Source organism: Lytechinus pictus, chromosome 3, assembly GCF_037042905.1.
Source record: "Lytechinus pictus isolate F3 Inbred chromosome 3, Lp3.0, whole genome shotgun sequence".
In the NCBI taxonomy this organism is placed as follows: domain Eukaryota; kingdom Metazoa; phylum Echinodermata; class Echinoidea; order Temnopleuroida; family Toxopneustidae; genus Lytechinus; species Lytechinus pictus.
In genome coordinates, this window is record NC_087247.1 from 2,281,110 (window position 1) to 2,298,886 (window position 17,777).

General features: G+C 36.8%; 1 long non-coding RNA gene across 1 annotated transcript in view; it reads right to left on the reverse strand.

The window, feature by feature from the left end:
* Positions 1 to 17,777, reverse strand: part of LOC129256608 (uncharacterized) — a 33,045-nt gene that overhangs the window by 4,089 nt on the left and 11,179 nt on the right. Inside the window, exons 2-3 of the long non-coding RNA XR_010293229.1 lie at positions 12,576 to 12,899; positions 7,753 to 7,865 (exon numbers count right to left, since the gene is read on the reverse strand). This is a non-coding gene — a long non-coding RNA (uncharacterized LOC129256608). The remainder of the gene's footprint in view (positions 1 to 7,752; positions 7,866 to 12,575; positions 12,900 to 17,777) is intronic.

The window sequence follows — 17,777 nt, forward strand, 5'->3', positions numbered from 1 at the left end:
GCTACTGTACACCTTTGGGTTCTCTCAGGAACATACAGATGATTGTAAAAAGGGAATGTCTTGATCAAGCAAATGCTCAAGCTGCTGTGAGTCCTCTGACGGAACTTGAAAAAACCCTCGCAAATGTTTAAAGGATAAGTCTACCCCAACAAAAAGTTGGGTTGAATACAAAGAGAAAAATCAAACAAGCAAAAACACAGAAAATTTCATCAAAATCAGATGTAAAATAAGAAAAATATGACAATTTAAATGTTCGCTTAATTTCATAAAACAGTCGAGTTATATGCACATCCTGGTCGGTATGCAAATGAGGAGACTGATGACGTCATCCACTAATATCTTTTGTATTTTATTATATGATATATGAAATATTCTTGAAAAAGCGATTACTTCCTCCTCGAACATGTGGAATTAGCTTTGTTTAATTACTATATGGTTCAGTCAAGTTGGTCCTTATTGTCAAATCTGTAAGAAATGAAATATGGTATAATTCAAACAATAAAAAACAAAATAAATAGTAAGTGAGAGACATCATTGACAGTCTCAGTTGCATGTCCCTGAGTTGTGCATATCACTATTTTGTGAAAAATAAGTGAAACTTTAAAATGCCATAACTTTCTCTGTTTTCTCATTTTACATCCGATATTGATGAAATTTTCAGCGTTATGCTATTTTGATTTTTCTCTATTTATTCAAATCAAAATTTTTCTGGACCCGTAGACTTGACCTTTAAAAGCACAAGCAAAATGTTTGCTATATGCATATGCTTTTTAGCAATAGCTTAATCGTCAAGGAAATGATAGCAGTCAATTAGCGAATGCTTAAACTTGGGTCAGAACACATGGGTCAGATGCATAAGAAGTAGCAATTGCTTTTGCTAGGCTTTTGCATGATTCCGTATGCATTAAAATGAGCGAGGTAATGATTTTGGTATTAAAATCTTGACCTTTGATCGCACGAGCGCCCCAAAAATTTGCACAGTGGTAGTGTGCGATAAGATCTACAAGGCTGTATGGTTAATTTTTTAAAATAATAAGATTTTTCATTTATTGAATTAATTATGCTAATTTATGCAGAAAATAAAACATTTGCTCTAATCAACTATCATACGGCCCCAAAACTGCTAATTTTTTATTCAGACTCTTTGTAGGATCCCGATCAATGGTACTTAAAAAAAAATTTGGTATCGCAATTTTTTTCTTATGTATTTTATTGTTTTTTTAATTTCTTATGTATTTCTTTGTTTTTAGACTTCTTGTTTTTTATTGTTTTTCAATGGAAATTGATGTAGACTAAATTCTGATCATAAACAAGACAAAATTAATTAAGTTTAATCAGTAAAAGTAGAAATAATGATACATTTATGAACTTTGGCTAAACCAGGGGTGTGAGTGGTCACAAATAAAAGATCTGAAAAAAGCTGAAGAGTGTTGAAAAAGTCTGAAATAGAAAGAGCTCCCATACTTTTTGTACAGAGGAGGGCCAAAAATAAGCTGAAATTAAGCTGAAAATCAAAACAAACAAAAATCTGAAAACAGATAAAACTCTGAACTCTCACACCTCTGCTAAATACACAATTCGCATTGGATTTGTACATTAATTCACGGTTTTGAGCAGTTTTGGGTCTGCCATGCACTTACATTATGTTGCATAATTTGGTAACAGCGCACCCGGGCATCGCAAATTTGGTCTCAAAAGTTGTGCAAGATCTGAAAGTAAAAAGTCAGCGAGCGGTAAGGTTGAAAAATTTCACGCCCCGGATTTATCCTGAAAAATGTAGAGGGGGGTGGTAGTATTCTGAACAATATTTTAACTCTTCTTGTAACTCAGCAAGATAACGGCTTGCTAAAATTCTCTTAAATTGGTATTCTGAATATTGTCTTATCTCTGTAAGGACGTCCCCTATTTTATCTCTGAGATGTCCAATAATTTATCATCAACCAATCATTCAACTTTTTAAATGCTTAGGTCAACCAATAGAATCGTTTCCTCTGAAAAATAATTAAGTGCAATGTTGTCATGAGGCGTAATTACCCTTGCGCCCTTGAGGCTTATGCTTTCAATTCAATTCAATTCTTTTATTTCATTTCCATTCAAAAAACATAATACAAAGTAATATATAAAGTAATACAAATCAAGTACAATTTTACAGAAGGGCATTCTTACTTCGTAAAAAAAACAAAACAGAAAAAACAGTATAATATAGAGCATAAATGGAAATGAGGGGGATCCACTAAAAAGCAAAGCTTGTAAATGCTTGTGCGCTACTGTGCTAAAAATACAGGTGGCTGTTCTCCCAGTCATATCTTCTTTGAAAAGATTCATCATCTCAAATACCAATTTTTAATTGCTGAAAAGTCTACCAATCTGTCTCTGTAATGTTTTCGGAATGTGTCATGTTGTAAAACAAGACGTTCTCGCGGGATGCAGCAAGAAATTATTATTTTTTACTGATAAATATCGCATGCGCCATAAAGTTACAATAGCCCCCTAACTCTTGTAAATTTTCTTGTATTTTGCAAGGAAGTAAAACAGAACATAAAGATAAGAATATTTTCAGAATACCTTTTATCTCGATATGCTATCTTGCGCACAGAGATATTTTTATGCGCCGTTATCAACTTTACGCATCATAACTCTGACGTCATATGCGCTCAGTGAAAGTTACAAAAAAAGATACCAAGAATTTTTAGAATACAGATTTTATTGTAACTCTGAAGATACAAGAATATTTCTCTTAAGACAATTTTCAGAAAACGGCCCGTGGGTTACAATATTATGTTCAATCTGAAAATGACTGCCAGAGGTTTTTTCCAAGAAAATCATACATTTCTTTCAAATTTTTATGAGATATTTGGTACACTTACTCACAATATATAAGGAACATTATCAATTTAAAGATTTTGTGAAATAAAAAGAAATTAATGTTAAATCTTAACTCAAATCGTTAGGTGAGCAGACTTGGGGACCACCATCATACATGTACTTGTTTGGGGGTAATTAAGGGAATAATTGCCAAGGGTACCGTTTTGTTTCCAATACTTGTTAAGGGTAGGGTTTCATACGCCAATATTTGTTGAGGGGTGCATTTTCAGAATACAGAAAGTACTTGTACAGGTGCTTTCGAAACCCCATGGTCGCGCCTGGTATCCACTAATCGTTGGAAGTGGCCCCCTGGGGACTCTAAGTCATACTCAAATCTTTGTGAAACACCCCCCCTGGTGTTTCATAGAGCTGTTTGTAAGTTATGATTGACTTTATACACAACTGGTAACCCTTCTATGTACGAGATATAACCTTATGTAGCCGCCTTCACATAAGCACATATAAGAACACATTCCAGTCGTGCATGCATAAGGTCATGTATCATTCGTCAGTGATTTTACAAACCGGCTCAAACCTAATTTTCGGTCAAATATTCAAAATTCATTTTTTTGCATATTCTGATGAGAGCCTGTGATTCACTCTATTGATTTGCCAAATTTCAGATCAAAATTAACATTATTTAAAAAATAAAGGCATACATGTATCTAAATTTTTTATGAACCCCCTCCTTTGATTTTAAGAACTGGCTCAAACCATTCTTTGTGTACAATAAAGTCGCTGAAATGGCGTGCACAGGTCAAAGACCCGACCTGGATGCTGTGTATATGTGGTTTGCGCAGGGTTTGTGCCCCTAAAAAATCATGCGCATGGCATGAATGATTAATTACGAACTGGCACAAACCGCAAAAAGCAGTGCGCATGGTGCGTGTGATTTTACGAACTGGCTCAAACCCCCTGTTTTGGGTAAAAATTACCAGCTTCTGAAATGCATACATGTGCTTCACTTCAAATATTGAACGCAATGATGTAGAAATCATGTTTTGGAGACCAGCCGAGGTTTGAGCCAGTTTGTAAAATCACAGACGAATTTTACAAACAGCTTTTAGTCCAGTCAATATAGGGTTTGACCCACCACTAATTGCAACACGGGATATTCCACTGCAATGCTTTCAAGGAAAGTCCCCTAAACAACATACTAAAAGTCCCAAGAAATCCAAGCAGTGGAAATTTATGAAATTTGCACATTATGCAAATTAGCCAAAAAAAGTTAGAAAAATAAGGAAAATAGCCTAAAGAATAAAAATTGAGTGTCCAAAACAATTCAATTTGAGCGAAAATTCATGATAAATAACTGTATTCAATGTTTTTTGTCAAAAGTGCAAAAAAATCTACCTCATTTGCATAATTTGGAAAAATGTCAATGTATTGTGATTTTTCTCTCATTAACTGCTTGAAAATTTCATTAATGTTGAAATTTACATGCTGCTATCACTAAGGATGTTGAATACATTTGTATTCAGCTTAGTGTCTATAGTGTAATTTGCTACATCCCTCAAAAATTGCAACTAGATTGTCTATTGAAATTGGAATATGGCAAATACAGGAAGGTTTCCTAAACACCATATTAATAGTCCTTAAATATACAAGCATATAGGAAAATCACAATTTTTTTTTTTTTTTTTTAAATCATTTTATGCAAATTAGCCATAATAAATTACAAATAAGGAAAATAATCCAAATATTGGACATCAAGTGTAGTGATTATCAAGCATTTACCCCACTCATATTGTACAATGATGATTCCATTCTATATGGATCCCACGGCTTGAATGCTTCATTATTTCCATCCAAGTCTTGCTCTCTCCTTGACTTGGTAGAGACTTTGCGTTTCTTGCGAGTATAGTCCACGGTAGCAAGTTCCTGGATTGCGAAGTGATCATCACAAGATGTCACACCCGTACAAATAAAAGCCCATTAGCTTCGAATATTTGGTCCTTGTAGCACATCACTTAGCTTATAAACTTGGGGTCCTTGTATTTAAAGCGCTTAACGATAAATCTCCACCCTTCATATCAGAGCTCTTATCTCAGCATAGACCAACACGCAGTCTCAGATCAGCAGATCAAGCATTGCTGAGGGAATCTCTCAGCCACACAACCTGGGGTGACAGAGCCTCTACATCTCTGGACCAAAGCTGTGGAATAGCCTTCCCCAATTTATCAGGAGAGCAGAGACAACCAACTTTTGAGTCTTACCTGAAGACCTTTCTTCAGATCAGCAGATCAAGCATTGCTGAGGGAATCTCTCAGCCACACAACCTGGGGTGACAGAGCCTCTACATCTCTGGACCAAAGCTGTGGAATAGCCTTCCCCAATTTATCAGGAGAGCAGAGACAACCAACTTTTGAGTCTTACCTGAAGACCTTTCTATTCCCCACTCCAACATTATCCCAAGAATAACTCAATTGTAGTATTACTAGGATAGTACTTGAACTGAATGATGATCCTAAGTACTGTTTGAAGACATTGAAATTTGTGAGATATTTCCTATTTTTGAGCAAGCGCCATGAGCGCCCAGCTGAGCCGGATACCGGCGCTTTACAAGAACCCATCATCATCATCATCATCATCATCATCATCATCACCATCATCACTTGTCTTGGTGGTGAATATCAGTACTTGCTTGGATCACAAGATCTCTGGGCATGCTTAATAAGAGTAACAATGGGCATTTGCCTATACGAGCAATTTGAAAGCCATTCATAAATTAATGATGAAGGCTTAAAATGCATTATAGGCATCTTTCTCAGATACAGGAATCATGATTAGACGTTCTTGCTGAATCCAGTTGCTGCTTCATGATGAAGCATCCATTTTCTGTTCTTTTCTCTTTGATAAATCTCCTATGGCAACCATCTCCAAATATTAAAGCTATAGTTTCTAAGTAAGTCGTATGGAAATAATAAATATTAATTTACTGATATTTATGGTAAACAGAAATTCTTCAGTGAGACAATGAACAAACCAGATGGAGGGATGATTATTGCCTTTCCAACAAGAACACAACATAACGGAACACCCTTAACATCACCATCAAATTCCATCCAACATTGATTAGACAGTGTGTACCACTTCCAGGATTTATTTGCCACAATGTGTTACTCATGGGTATACTGTGAGGTTATCCAGAGGAATAAACCTTTTAGTAATCATGGTACGACTAAGGATGTTCTTCTGGAGGAATGCTGACTTTAATAGTGTCATGCAGATGTACTTTGGACAATCATACAACTCTCTGTACTGAAATCCGACGAGTCGGGCATAGGAGACTGAATGCCAATCAAGTGGACTTTAACAAGAACACACCGTTAACCACATCTTCTTCGACAGTTGCCTCAATGAGACAATGGACATAAGTTGTGTCGGAAGATGTCAAGAGTTTTAGAGAAAGGCTAGGAAGGCTTGCACATTTTAGAGCTCCAAAAACATCAGTAAGGTAAAGCTCAGAATTGCTACAATGCATAAGAGAATTTGTAGACAAGCCTATAATACATAATTTGTTGACCGGATTGACAATGATCCAGGCTGTAACAATTAGCATGTTGGGAGCCCTTAATATCAATAGCTAGATGACTACATTTGAATAACATTATTAAGGCAAAGATTTTTAGTCTTAGTATTCACCACTGATCATGATGATGATGACGCTGATCTAAAAGTCCTGGGACCCAGTCCTGACCCAGATATGGCCAGATAACATACTGTTTAGTCAAGCAGGTGTAGCCAGACTACTGAAGAAGTTGTTAAAGAAAAAAACCTGCATAAGGCTACTAGGCCAGACGGAATCTCTGCTACACTTCTTAATGGGACTACTCATCAGATCTTACCTGCCATAAGTTTGCTTTTCCTGGCCTCCCTTTATCATGTTTATACGGTGAAATTTCAAGAAAGTCTAAGTCCCATCCATATAAGAAAGGGTAGTCAACTCTAACAAACTACACACCAATTCAAATACTGTGCTTTGTTCTTGCCAATCCCATCATCTTGTCAGACTAACAACGCGGCTTAGGAAGCGAAGAACATATTTCCAGTATTTTTCCTTGAATATAAATCATATTAGGATAGATTCGAATGCTTAGTGATAGCAGCATATTAATTTGAAAAAACTGAAATGTTTTCACTGCAGTCAATGTGATAAAAATAAAAATTTCTTGACATTTTCCATATAAGGATACTTATTTGCATAATATGCAAATGAGGCAGATTTGCTACATGTAGCTTTTTTAAATAAAGACATTGAAATTATTTATTCATCATGAACTTTTGTTCAAAATTACTTGCTGTGGACATTTCATTTGTAATCTTTGGATTAATTTCCTCATTTTCTATTTTTTAAATGGCTAATTTGCATAATATGCAAATTAATTTTCAGGCATTGGGATGAATTTTCATGCTAAGTGATATACTAGTAGTAGCATATTAATGTCAACATTAATGAAATGTTTCAAGCAGTCTATATGAGAAAAATCACAATATTTTGAAATTTTTGTCCATATACAGTGTAAGGATGCTTATTTGCATAATATGCAAATGAGGTAGAATTTTTCGCACTTTTGATTAAAAACATTGAATTCAGTTATTTATCATGAATTTCCATTCAAATTAAATCGTTTTGGACATTTAATTTGTAATATTTTGATTATTTCACTTCTTTTTCTAATTTTTCATGACTAAAAAAAATATGCAAACTTCATAAATTTCCACTGCTTGGATTTCTTGGGACTTTTAGTATGTTGTTTAGGGGACCTTCCAGTAAAGCCTTTCAGTGGAATATCTCGTGTTGCAATTAGTGGTGGGTTACCCCCCTATTCTGGCTAGATTGACTGGACTATTTATGAAACACCCACCCGAATAATCATCACTCACCTTGCCTGTTTCTAACTCATTGTCCATTCTCTTTGCCCTCCTTAAGACCAGAATTAGGATCATCTACCTAGAACTTGGTCAGTTGGTGTGATCAGAATCTTTTTTGAGCTTCCCTGTCAGAGAGAACAAAAATTACATATTATTAAACCATGCTTGAAATAGATAAAGGTTATATGTACATGTACATGCATTTCAACATCAATTCTTACATTGATCTATTGATCTACATTGTACATTAATCCAAACATCATTGATTCCATTTTAATCTGCAATATGCATGAGGTATTCAGAATAATAATGAATATAATGCTATACTACAGTATACGATGGTATAAAATGTTACAAAAACCCATATATATCTTTCCCATAAATTTATGAAACCTTAAGGACAACATTTTTATTAACATTTACAAATTAATGTGCAAAATGCAAATACTATAAACAGGAAAACATCATCACTCACAAAAAAATAAAGAGCTATGAAAGAAAAGGTGTGAAAGCGTCTCTGCAAAGAGAAACTTTTTAAATCCCTTCCATGTTTCCACATAACATATTGTACATGTAGGTGTGCATATTGCAGTGGCGGATCAAGGGGGGTGGCGCAGGGGGCGGGCGCCCCCCCTAATATTTGAGCGGCGCCTTTGGCGCCGCTCAAAAAAAAAAAAAAAAAGTAAAAGAAAGAAAAGGCGCAGCTTGAAAAAATAAAGGAAAGGAAAGAAAAGAAAAGGCGCCGCTTAAAAAAATGATATAATATTAGCAACAGTAAGGAAAGACTATCCCCCAGCAAAGCACAATCATATCATCTTCCTTATCTTTTCTTTTAACTACCCTTTTCCCAACAACTTCGCTGGTTGAAAATAATCAGCAGTGCACTGCCTGCATATAACTGGCGCCAATCGAGAATAATCAGCGCCACCTTAATCTAAATCGGCGCCGGAAAGAATAACCAGCGCCATTTGGTTATAAATCGGCGCCGGTACAGAAAAATCGACGCTGCCTGAGTTCTTAACCGGCGCCGATCAAGGATAATCAGCGCCACCTAAATCTAAATCGGGGCCGGACAAGAATAATCAGCGCCATCTGGTTATAAATCGGCGCTGCCAGAGTCTTAACCGGCGCCGATCAAGAATAATCAGCTCCACCTAAATCTAAATCGGCACCGGGCAAGAATAAACGGCGCCATCTGGTTATAAATCGGCGCCAGTCAAGAATAATCGGCGCCAGTCAATTATGAATTGCCGCTGCCTGAATCTTACGTGACGTCGGTAAAAATAATCAGCACTATATACTTGTTCTAAATCGGCGCCGGTCAAGAATAATCAGCGTCCCCTGGTTCCAATAAATAGGCGCCGGTAGAATAATGAAGAAGGGCCTCTGGCCAACCAAATCTAGATCGGCGCCGGTCAAGAATGATCAGCGGCACCTGGTTACAATCGCGTAGCCAGGATTTCATTTTGGAGGGGGCGGTAAATGCACGCAAAGCGTGCCAACACTTACAGAGCGCGCGAAGCGCGCTCCCTAGGGGGTGGGTGCAGAGAGGGGAGTTTCCCCCTCCCGCACGAAGCTTTCGGTGTTTCATAAATTAAAATGAAAAGGGGCCGTCTCTCTTGTCTCTAGTACCTATATTAGCCCCAATTCAGTTGACTATATTGTGATTTTGAACCTTGTTTTCAAAAGTGACTGTGAACGCACAAAAAGGGATAAAATGGAGGAAAATAAAATAATATTAACCCTGCGTGAAGCGCGGAAGCTAAAGCGTTTTGTCAATTTATTTGGAAAGAAAAGGGTCCAGAGAAAAGGGTATTCTCTAAGTTATATTGAATACTTCCCTCGGAAAGATCAGATTTGATTACAAACAATTTAGCGACAGTGCATATCTTAACTCGCAAAACAGAGGAGAAGAAGGATATATGCTGGGAGGATTCCTCCCCGTGCAGAGCAATGAAACTCTGAAATTTCAAAGGGCGGACGTTTCGTCAAATGCAGATATCTCTAATACCCCCATCGGCTCTAATTCAATTTTTTTCCCTCTAAGATTATCGAACTTCATTACAAGGAAAATAGTGCGCAAAAATTTGAAACTTCTGTGATTTATTGAAATTATATAAAACAGGATGATGTCTAATTTCTTTGACTTATCCTGATGCGCTTCATTTTGAATGATAATGAAATTTAAGTGTCATTCAAAATTTCAAACTGAGGGCGCAAAACAGGACAGGAGATGAATGTGCAGGGAAATGACATGAAGTTTAGTAGAATTTGATAAAAAATATTGTACTTTTTTTATTCAATACGACATGAATTTTATACCTTCCTCTTTTTAAATAAGGAACCTGTTTGCCCCCAACTTATGGATGTTTAGTAATGAGCTGAAAAGTGGGAGAAGCTGCCTATATGGAGGTGACGGCACAAATCGATATAAAGATTTTACCCGCCCGGAGACGACCCGACCAGAAGTTGCGCGATCAATAAACAACAAACAAAGATAACTTCATATACTTCGGCCTATCCTTACTCTAATTTCATGCCCTAATGTATATATTTGAACTTTAACTGGCAAGAAACAAATATAGCTGAGGCAGAATAACAGGGTTAGAGAAAGGGTGACGGAAACAAAAGAGAACTGCAATATTGTCATTTAACCACGCACAGCGCGGAAGCAAAATTTATACATGTATAATAAATTTAGAGCAAGAGTGAAGGAGTTTCTTTTTTGAGAAAAAAAGAATAAAAAGAAAAACCCACAAAGCTACCTTTCTTCCCTTTCCTTCATTCGCTTTTCCTTTTCCCCTTCTTTTTTTCTTTTTGGGGACGTTTTTTTGGGGGGGCGACCGCCCCCACCGCCCCCCCTGGCTACGCGCCTGCCTGGTTATACATTTTATTGTTGAATGGTCATAACAAAGCTTATCGCATGCCCTTACAGAGTGGACTGGGGCGGGGCAGTTGCCCACAGAATGACAGATGTCATGAAATCTTTAATTTATTTTAAAAATCCCAGAATCATACAAAAGCGTATCTAGAGCAAATCCTTTAATTTTGATCTTATTTTCCAATGCTTTAATAAAAGAAGGTCAGTCACTTTTCTTCTTTACACATTCCACATTTTGCCACCTCTATGGCCTTCAGTTTAAGACAGCTACTATAGTGTTTTATGAAGATGATTCGATATTTTAGCCCAAAACTTTGCTAAAACCCGTTGCTAGTACCAGGAGTTTATAATTACGCAACCAGTCGTATATTGAGATTGAGCTACACAACTCGTTCTTTATTTAAAATCGTGCTTAAATTATCTGCTTCTCAGATTGGAATATAAAAATTTTCAGCTCGCGCTTCGCGCTCGCATCATTTCTGTAGCAAAACCCCATACTTTTCATGATTAAATAGGTGAATAGAATGTCCCTTTTTCAGGACTAAACGTCAAAAGAACTCCCGCTTCGATTTGCAATAATCTTTTGCTGGATATAATCTTGTTCTTTATTACAAACGTCCATTAAACTGTCATTTTTTTTCAGATCGAAATATCAACATTTTAAGCTCGCGCTTCGCGCTCGCATCTATTGTTTTTTTTAGATACCCATCTTAATCATTGGTACCAAAAATGCATAGAATATCAAGCTTTCTGGTCAGAATATAAAGAAATTTCAGCTCGCCCTCGGCACTCACATTATCTGTGTAGTGAGAATGTATCCTCCTCATGAGTTACTACAAACAGTCCTAAACAGGCACCTTTTTCCTGTTTTCAGGTCAGTATACTAAAAAATTTCAGCTCGCGCTTCGCGCTGGCATTAATTTGTTGGTGAGATATGTGTTTCTATCTCATGAGTCATATAAATATAGATATATATATATATGCATATGTGCGTGTGTGTTTGTGTGAGTATGTTTGTTTTGTGTGATATCGAGCGCCTTTGGAGTTGATTCATGATTTTGCCCCCCAAATTTAAAAAAAAGGATCAACGCCCCTGTGTATATATATATATATATACATATAGTAAAAAAAAACTTGTATCTCTATTAATATACAAAAGGATTGGCCTCATCGCAATAAAAGGGTTAATGCACGAGATTTTGAAATCGCACATAACATGCATAATTTGTGTTACTTTTTGCTTGTTTCTTTCTTTAATAAGTTTTCAATCTCTCTTTATATATGTTTCAGAAAGATTATGTTTAAATTGCTGTATATTTCTGTTATAATGAGATATGTTTAAGTGGACTTCAGGGAATGGTCGTACGCAGCAAGGGGGAAGGGGGGGGCACATTCGCGATCTGCTGTTGTGAAAAACAATTTTTTTTTTCCTTAACATTCAAATGTGCAAATGTGAGATGTGCACCAAATTTTCGAGTCTTGCCCCCCCCCCCCCCCCCCCCCCCCGGAAATATTATCTGCGTGTGGTCATGCAAAATGGCATGACAGGAAATCCTACATTTTGAAAAGAGCATTTGACAGGGTCAGACTTTACCCCTTTTTCAACATTTTCTTTTATGGCGCTGGTGAAGTGCAAAAATATGTGCGCCGCTCGGCAGTGCGCCCCCCTTTCGCCAAAAGCTGGATCCGCCTATGTATTGAAAATTTCAGTTGCTGGGTTTGCCTTCCTGCACATGGTAATTCCCTGGCCAAGGAAAGATATCTTGCATAAAACAACATACCCTAGAGAATACAGATAACAGGATACCTATTGAAAGCATATGAATCTACTATTATATTTGTACTTTTTCTCTTTCGTTCGTTCTCTCTTCTTTCACTGCGCCTTGGGCACTCTGCCGAGTGGATTTGGCGCATTACAAATCACATATATTATTATTATTATTAACCAACTCACCTTTGCAAAAGATGATCCTTCCAGGCTTGTGCTTGATGACTTGGGTATGCCTTTGCAGGATCAGGTCAGTGGCTTCAGCGTAGAACTGTGATGATCGGTTGTCACTGTCCATGATGGCTTGTAAGCTCCTTGTCTTAATCCTCAATCTCCTTCTTGGTCGTCGCTGTCCAACTGTGATTGGTTGAAAGATTACTCGAGTCGGTGTGTCATGAAGCTGTTCGTAAAGTTACGCACGACTCTACGGATGACTTAAGGCACGATGATTGGTCTATAAACTCCAAATCTTAGTATATCCTCCATCTCCTAAGACTTGGCCAACTGCTGCTGTATACACAATCAGAAGAAAATAAATCCCTTGAGAGGGTAAGTAACAATAGGTGAGGCCAAAATTAGTCTTCGCAATAGGTTGGATGCATAAAAAGTAGCAATAGCTTCAAGCACAAGCAATCGCTAGCAAAGCAAAAGATCATGCCTTAGCAATTGCTACGCATAACCCTTTGTATGTACTTAAACCTTTATCTTGCCTTCAAAAAGCGACGTCATGCTGGTGCAAACACAACAAAAAGTGGGACTCAACGAAAAAGTGTGGCAATGCAAAATACTCTCCTATAACATCTTTTCCTTAGACGTGGTGTCAAATTTTCCTTTAACTTGATGTACATGTAGGCTACTGTACACCTTTGGGTTCTCTCTCAGGCACATACACATGATTGTGATTTGTAAGAAGGGAATGTCCTGATCAAGCAAATGCTCAAGCTGCTCTGAGTCCTCTGACGGAACTTGAAAAAACCCTCCCAAATGTTTAAAGGATAAGTTCACCCAAACAATAAGTTGGGTCGAATAAAAAGAGAAAAATCCAACAAGCAAAAACACAGAAAATTTCATCAAAATCGGATGTAAAATAAGACGTTTTAAACTTTCGCTTTAATAATTTCATAAAACAGTCGAGTTATATGCACATCCTGATCGGTATGCAAATGAGGAGACTGATGATGTCATCCACTAACAATTTCTTTTGTATTAATATTCTAATTTTCTCCTCATTGTCAAGTGAAAAAGCGATTACTTCCTCCTTGAAAATATGGAATTAGCTTTTTTTAATAACTACATGTATATGGTTCAGTCAAGTTGGTCCTTATTGTCAAATTTGTAAAAAAATGAAATATGGTATAATTCAGACAATAAAAAACAAAAGAAATAGTGAGTGAAAAATATCATTGACAGTCTCAGTAGCATGTCCTTGAGTTGTGCATAGGCCTATCACTGTTTTGTGAAAAATAAGAAAAACTTTAAAATGCCATAACTTTCTCATTTTACATCCGATTTTGATGAAATCTTCAGTGTTATGCTAGTTTGATTTTTCTCTATTTATTCAAATCAAATTTTTTCTGGGGTGGACTTGACCTTTCAAAGCACAAGCAAAATGTTTGCTTTATGCATACGCTTTTTAGCAATAGCTTAATTGTCAAGGAAATGCTAGCAGTCAATTAACGACTGCTTAAACTTGGGTCAGAACCCATGGGTCAGATGCATAAAAAGTAGCATTTTCTTTTGCTAGGCTTTTGCATGATTCCGTATGCATAAAAATGAGCGGGGAAACAGCCTTCGATCGCCCCAAAAATTTGCACAGTGGTAGTGTGCGATACGATCTACAAGGCTGTATGGTCAATTTTTTTGAAATAATAAGATTTTTCATTTATTGAATTAATTATGGTAATTTATGCAGGAAATAAAAACATTTGTTCTAATCAACTATCATACGTCCCCAAAACTGCTAATTTTTTGTTCACTGACTCTTTGTAAATGTAAAAAATATTTGGTATCGCAATTTTTTTCTAGATGTATTTTTATTGTTCTTTTAATTTCTTATGTATTTCTTTGTTTTTCGACTTTGTTTTTTTATTGTTTTTCAATGGAAATTGATGCAGACTTAATTCTGATCATAAACAAGACAAAATTAATTAAGTTTATTAAAGTAGAAATAATGATACATTTATGAATTTTGGCTAAATACACAATTTGCATTGGATTTGTACATGAATTCACGTTTTTGAGCAGTTTTGGGTCTGCCATGCACTTACATTATGTTGCGTAATTTCGTAACCGCATACCCGGGCATCGCAAATTTGGTCTCAAAAGTTGTGCGAGATGTGAAAGTAAAAAGTCAGCGAGCGGTGTGGTTGAAAAATTTCACGCCCGGGATTTATCCTGAAAAATGTAGAGGGGGGCGGAATCTGCCCCCCCCCCCCCCCGGCCTTTCAGGGGTAAGTTCAAGCAGTTGCTAATTGACTGCTAGCATTTCCTTGACAATTAGGCTATTGCTAAAAAGCGTATGCATTAAGCAAACATTTTGCTTGTGCGTTTAAGTACTTGCTTGGGTGTTTTTCAAGCTCCCTCAGAGCAGCTCGAGCGTTGCTTGATCAGGGCATTCACATTTTTTAATCATGTTTATGCACCTGAGAGTGAATCCCAAGGTGTACAGTAGCCTACATGTACATGTTTTCATCCTAGTAAGGGCAAAACCAGCCCAAATATATAAATTTATTAAAAAGAAACAAGTAACTTTGACACCACGTCCAAGACATGAAAAATTAATCTAATTGCACCCCTGTACAAAAGTCAATCATTGTGAAATTGGTCAATAAGTCATGATCCTTGAAGTATTGCATGCTACTTCAGTTCAAAGATCACAGCAAGGTCTGAAAATATGATATATTGGTATCAGTTACCAATATGGATGGAAATTTGATAGATTTTCAAATTTTGAAGGCTTACAACAAACTAGGAATAAGATGAGCAAGGTTCCTTTGTGTTTCCATTAAACATTTTATATCACGGACGGAGATGATAAATATGGGGTTTTCAAAATATTGGTACATTTTTATTATTTCTCGACAACTTAACACTGACCAAGTATTGTTATTGCGAGTAACACTGGGGTAACACTCAGGTCTGTTAGCTTCTATGTCAAGCATATCAAATTCTAAACCAATAAATTCCAAGAAATCAAAATATTTTTCATCATGGACGGATATCACAGATAGGCACAATTAAAACACATATAAAGGAGGACCCTGTAAGAAGTTCTTATTACTTTTTGGGGGGGGGGGCAAATGCTAATATTTTTATGATTTTTACATTTCTGAATATGATTAAACAGTATTGGTTGCAAAATCAAATTGCTGCAACAAACTTCAATCAAGTTGAACCAACTTGACTGAAATTCTTTTCTTCATTAAGACAGTTCATTCTTTCTTCCTTCCTTTTTTCGGCCAAATTCGCTATTGTGCCCAAGCGCCATTAAAACTGCTCAGCCCAGTGAAAATTCTTATCGCTAGACGTGCGTAAGAGCATGTGCGACCGGTGTCACACATGACCGCACAATAACAAAGCTCAGTCAGCGGGATATCGGCGTTCAGTGAAGTGGCGTGTTAATGGGTATTTCAGCTGAACGCGAGAGAGGGGCGGGGATTAGGGATGGGGGGGGGGTGAAGGGGCACTAAAATATATGAAATCGGCGGGTTTTCAATAAAATACTATATGCATCGTATTTTCGTTTTCTTTTTGTGTTTTCTGTATGATACATGGTGGGTAGATTTATTCCTCATTCATTCATTCCATCCAATTTATTCATCATACTGTGCATTTCATTTCATATTATATTACATAACACTGTTTTACTAACCTTATTTTGTCTGTCCTTGATGGGGATCGAACTCGAACCTTTCGATCTGCAGTCCAGCATCGTAGTCAGCACGCCACATGAGATGAGCTGACAGCCGAAACTGGTTTAGCGCTCAAGTCGTACGGAGGTTTCCCCGGCGGCAGTTAGCAGGCCAGGGAATCAACGATCAGTGATTTAATTCATTAGAAAATATATATATTTAAGGATCCAGGGGCTATAATGGTACCAATAATTCCAAACAGAATTTTGTTATTTTTTTCACTTCGTTTATATTATCGCTATGTATTTTAACACGATGTGCGTTTACTATTGAGTATATTGAGTCACCTGAAATAACACCTGGAACATTTCTCTGTTTAGGCAACAGGGGGCCTAAACATGGAACAAAAAACTCACGCAACTAGTTTGCACTTGATGTTCGTAGTCGGCGTGTAGGCCTAAAACTTTATTTTAACATATATATAGCTTCCCTTTTTTCATTCTAAACTCCCAAGTTATCCCCTCTACAGCAAACCTCACGTCGCTATCGGTCCGCCAATATACGATCTTCTCGGATATTTTCAAATAAATGTGGCATTTTGGTAGGCACGGCAAAATTGAAAAAAAAAAGTATGCACAAGAAATTGTAAATAATTTCATATACTCACTTTTGCGTTATCCTTCTTGGTTATATATAAATGTCCCGTTATATTGAATTTTAACCTCCTTCACTCCTTCCGCCAAAATATTCCAAGTCAACAAATTTCCTCATTTGTTTTTCGCCCGGCAAGCTCATCAATCATCTCTCTCATTAAACCTTTCTTTCTTCACTCTAATCCTCTCAAACAATCCTCACTCTAATCCTCTGCGAAAAGTTGCGCCCTCCATGTCAATCGTGCCCCACTCACATCAAGATATGTCTTGCCGCATCTCGCACATAATGCATAAACTTTTATGCATGATTTTATATATTCATGAACTTTCACTTTATGCTGTATTTTTATGTTGTTTCTCAATTTTCGTCCTTCGCGTTATTGCTTTATTCCGTAATTGTTAAACTCTATATGGGGCATTTTATTATGTCCAACATTTTTGCGTATCTTTTCTACTCTTCCATCGTCACCCTATCATAAATGGATTTTGTCAATGTTAGCTTATTTTTATTTTCCTCAAGAAAGAGCAAGACGGACTTTTAATGGTACAGATGTATATTCCAAAGGTGATTAGCTACAAATACGGAATAAAGGAAAAACATATGTTAAAACGCAATTTGATTTTTTTGATGGGCAAATTGATTATAAAGGTGTTAGTATAGTGACAAACTTCACTAAATACGGGATAAAGCTTATAGAGAAAACTCGGTGAGCATAGGGACGAATCAACCGAGATTCTAATAATTACTATTGACCGGAGGGCGGGAAAAGTGGTGTTCTGGGTTGAAATGTCTGGCTGGGCTGGGGGTAGAGCGAAGGAAAAGTAAGGCAACAAAAATGGGAGGCATATTGGGGTGTTAGTATAAAAGTTCAACAAAATACGTA